This window comes from Danio rerio, chromosome 24 (genome assembly GCF_049306965.1).
Source record: "Danio rerio strain Tuebingen ecotype United States chromosome 24, GRCz12tu, whole genome shotgun sequence".
NCBI classification, from domain to species: Eukaryota; Metazoa; Chordata; class Actinopteri; order Cypriniformes; family Danionidae; genus Danio; species Danio rerio.
Window position 1 is genome coordinate 1,420,001 of NC_133199.1, and position 5,000 is coordinate 1,425,000.

Genomic DNA, 5,000 nt, shown 5'->3' on the forward strand with positions numbered 1-5,000 from the left:
ATGTTCAAACTGCTCTTAGTTCACACAGTGAGGATTAATGACAAAGTCAAGCTTTGCAAACGGCACAAATCTACACATGACTATTCGGAGTCTCTTACATCTCTTATGTATATTGTAAAGGGGTGGCAAGGTGGCTTAGTGGTTAGCACTGGGGCCTCACAGCAAGAAGGTTGCTGGTTCGAGTCCTGGCTGGGTCAGTTGGCATTTCTGTGTGGAGTTCGCATGTTCTCCCTGTGTTGGTAGACAAGCTGCCATCAGTTGAAGCACATGACTTATATTTGTTGGTTAAAAAGTGATTAAGTATTAATAAGCCGAATATCATACATGAGGTTTTGAATATGGCAGGTGATTTCTTGGCGAGCTACTCTTACATATTAATTATTCAAATATCTATACTATAAATATGCATTGAGGAGAAAGAAGAAGAGCAACAGATCCTTCCAGAGAAAAACACCAATATTCCCCCACAGCACTGATAGATTGAGTCTGCCACAGGCATCCAATGTGCGTGTGTGTGTGTGTGTGTGTGTGTGTGTGTGTGTGTGTGTGTGTGTGTGTGTGTGTTTCGGGCTCATCAAAACAAAGACAAACAAATTGACGTAATCATGAAGTTGCCGGCAGGGTGTCATTTGTGTTGCAGAAGCAAATGGGAACACATGGAGTGATGAGACCTCACCACCTCATCTATCCTCACACACAGCACACACAAACATACATGCACACACATATACAGATGCAAACACACACAAACTAGTTTCTATACCCCAGTGGGGACTCTAATGATGTTTCTACTGTGCAAGCCATGCATTCTCTCTCTCCATACCCCAAAACCCGACACTCACAGCAAACAATCTGCATTTTTACACTTTCAAAATATGTAATTATGTCTTATTTATGAGTATTTATACCCATGGGACTTTCATTTTGGTCCCCACGGTGACAAAAGTCCCCATGTGTGCATGTTTAAGCCTGCACTGTGATATAAAAACAAGTACACACACACACACTGATTCATTTCCAGTGGCTCTTCTTCTACATCACCACAACATTGAAAAGACAAAACATCACCACAAAGATCACCTTGTTGGATTTCAGACAGAGCTTAATCAAAACATCTGATTTCTTGAACGATTTTTATGAATGTTTATGTCTAAAATTTGATTGCACAATGTGCTTTTTAAAATGTCTGATGATCAGAGTCCAACTGTATCTCAAACTCGCATTGAGTAGCTTAAAAACTGATTAAAGTGTAGATATAATAATAGAAATACACGTAAGAAGCAAGCACTGTAAAAATTATCTGATTGATAGTGATTTACACGGTAAAATAAACAAGATCAGTAATTTACTACAGTGAAAGTCTTTACTATATATGGTGAATAGGCGTAACTTGACTTGGCTGCAGCAGGCACAATTCCCAATAGGGAACTTTTAAAGTGACCAGTACACAGTTATATTGATAAAAGTTAGTCAATTTTAATTTATTGGGTAGTATTATTGCACTGCTGCAGTCATGGCCCGACTGCACATTTCCTTGATTATTACGCCAGAACAAGAGTATAGTTCCTCTGGCTATTTCAGCCTAAAAAATAACAACTTTTCTTTTTTTGTTAGTAAATGATGTAACTAAGTCAAGCATTAAATAGAAAAGTTACTTAAAACTCTTTAGTCTTTTTTTGAGTGAGATGCTAACGGTCTAATTTGATTAATTAATCTATGCTAAGCTAAGCTAAAAGTGCTCCTGCCAAACCTCGGATCAGACGAATGGATTCAAAATGCAAAATACATCCCTAGGAAAGCTGTAAAATTAGTCTATATTTTTAAATGAGAGTTTCTTTGACTCATAATGGAAAATGATTGAAACTCTTTGATGCTAATGGTCTAATCTGATTCAACAATCTATGCTAAGCTAAGCTAAAAGTGCTCTTGTTAAACCCAGAAATTTAACTGAATGAATGAACTCTTTATTTCTAGCAGAGCTGTAAAATAAGACTATTTTTTATTTAAAAAAAAGCAAAAAACTTTACGCATAAAAATTATTAAAACCTTTTGATGCTAACGGTCTAATCTGATTCAATGATCTATGCTAAGCTAAGCTAAAATTGCTCCAGATTGGATAAATTTATTAAAAATGGTCAAATATAACTGCTTAACTCTAGGAGAGCTGTAAAATAAGACTACTGAAACTAAAGAAAATGTTTGAAACCCTTGCAAAAGGTCTAATCCAATTCAAAGCTAAAAAAAATCTCCTGATTGGATGAATAAATAAAAAATGCTGAACTGAACTCTTTAACTCTAGGAGAGCTGTAAAACGATCCTATTTTTAAGTGGAGTGTTTCTTTAACTCTAACTTATTGAAAACCTTTGATGCTAATGGTCTAATCTGATTCAATGTGCTATGCTAAGCTAAGCTAAAAGTTCCCCTAACAAACCTGTAGATTGGCTGAATGGATTTAAAAATGCTAAAACTAAACTCTTTAACTCTTTGAGAGCTGTAAAATGTATAGAGAAAATGTATGAGTACTGAGATTATGGAAAACGTTTAAAACCTATTGATGCTAACGGTCTAATCCAATTCAATGATCTATGCTAAGCTAAGTTAAAAGTGCTCCTGACTGGATGAATGAATTAAAAAATGCTTAAACTCAACTCCTTAACTCTAGGAGAGCTGTAAAACGTGCCTATTTTAAAGTGGAGTGTTTCTTTAACTCATAAAGAAAAATGACTGTAACCCTTTGATGCTAACGGTCTAATCTGATTCAATGAGCAATGCTAAGCTAACTTAAACATACTCTTGCCAAACACGTAGATTAACTGAATGATGAAAAAGATGCTGAAATTAGACTTTTTAACAGCAGGAGAACTGTAAAAAGAGACATTTGTTAAAAACGTGTTTCCTTAAATCATAAAGCTAACATTTTGCATGCAGTAGCCTCAGATATTTTAGTAACTCCTCCACCTTTGCGTAGTAAATATTTCTCCGACAAGAGCACACAAAGGAGTTTCAGTACTAAAGTGTGCATGAAGTAAATGTGTTACGAGTCTCTTTTACTTCTGGCACTTTCCCAGGCCGAGTTATGAGGCCGCTGCCATAAAAAAGGCAGATCTACGTCCCGAAGGCGTCTGGAAAGCAGGGAAACCCTAGCAGAGTCCTGAGGGGCTCTGAATAACACTCCATTAACCACTAACTAGTGTCTGTGGGACGAGGAACATGCTTGAACATGTTTATTAGAGCCAGAGGAGCTCAGATAAGGCCACAGACAGAAAACACAGAGTCCATCCAGAACACTGACACACGATTCATTGATTTACACAGTTTTGTTAAGGTAAGCGGTTGCAAACAACTGATGTGGGCTGAATTTCAACAAATAAATTAAGATGAATATTACTCAAATTTATTTGTTCAAATTCAGCCTATATAAATTGTTTGTGACCACTTACCAAAAAAAAAAACCCAAGCAAATCCAATAAATCGTCTTTTAGTGCACTTCTAAACACTAAATCTGGTGATGTTAAAGATTCCTGTAACAGACAACGTCTGACATTTACTGGACAGCTTTCTTAAACGATAAGTCATACTAGATTATATAGAGATAATTTAATGAAAATAATATATTATGCTTCATTCATACTATCAGTGACTATCATGTAGCTGCCTGTCGCACTGGGTGGCGATCAGCTGCAAATGCAGGTCTGTGTAGGTCTACAGCACGAAGAATACAACTGGCCACTGAGCGAGCCACTGTAAGCTCTACTGGTGCTCCTATTGGCTGTTACTCTACAAAGTCACATTTCGTTTGCATAAAGTATAAGGATTCTCAACTTTGTCAAGTCACTCGGTCGCTAACAGTTGCTGTCGCTCACGTAGATGGAGGTCGCTGGAGGTCACTCACTCTCCGTTGACATGAAGGGTCACGTCACGCTTTGTTGATGCAAGTCGCTTGTAGTGTGAACGAGGCTTTAGGCTTCATGTTGCAATAAAACTGAGTTATATTCTTAGCAAAAATCATAAATAAATAAAATAAAAAATAAGAACATTGGTAATCAAACTGATTTGATGACCACTGACTGCTTAAAAACACTACTAAATAACTTCCTATTTTCCACATCGATTTGGATGGAATCTTGATTTCTACCTAAACGTATTAATTTACTTACTTAATGATAAGTAATTGAATAAATAAATAAATGAAATGCCATTTTTGTGCTCACAAAAAATAAAAAAAGGCAATAGAAAAAATATTTAAAATAGAGTAGTAAGTAGAATATAAAATAAAAACAAACACAAATAAATAAATATATTCTTTATATAAATAATATATTTACAATATATTTTTTTATTTATTTATAATTTATTTTTCATGCATTCATTACATTTTTTTGAAAAATAAACTCAAATGAGGTCAAACAAATGATGTTATGAGCACAACGGTTCTTGAGATCCAACAAATAAAAGAAAAAATGTACACAGCAAAGCACAAAAATGAAAGTAAATAATGCCATACGCTTTAAGAAATGCTGTCAGTGAGAAGTGTGGACTGTCCTTTAATCATATAGCTCTACTGGGACTTTCAAAAGCTTGACCAAAGATCATGCTTAATAAAAATAAAACAATTCTGCCACATACACCATTTTAATTACCTGAGAAAACAGCTGAATTCTCTCAGATTGTTTTCATATAAACACATGAGAACATTTTAAAGAGTATATATGTGAAAACAGATGGTGAGAAAAGAAACACATTTGAAGAGTTAAGAATAATATTAAGATTACATAAAACACCCACCCAAAGCAGTTCTCTCATATGCATATGAATAATCAAGATCATTTACCCTTTGATCAATTATGTTTAACAATGAATATGAATTTTGTACAAATATTGTGGATTTACTTTGTCACTGGTGGTTTTTTAGCCTTTGGCTTATGCTAGCAGCTTAAAACAATTGCTAATCAGACCCAAAACAGTCAAACATGACATTTACATCTATTTTAAATCAAAA

At 35.0% G+C, this 5,000-nt stretch overlaps 1 protein-coding gene across 16 annotated transcripts in view; it reads right to left on the reverse strand.

Moving 5' to 3' along the window:
- nrp1a (neuropilin 1a) overlaps positions 1-5,000 on the reverse strand; it is a 453,654-nt gene that overhangs the window by 168,277 nt on the left and 280,377 nt on the right. The window lies entirely within an intron of this gene.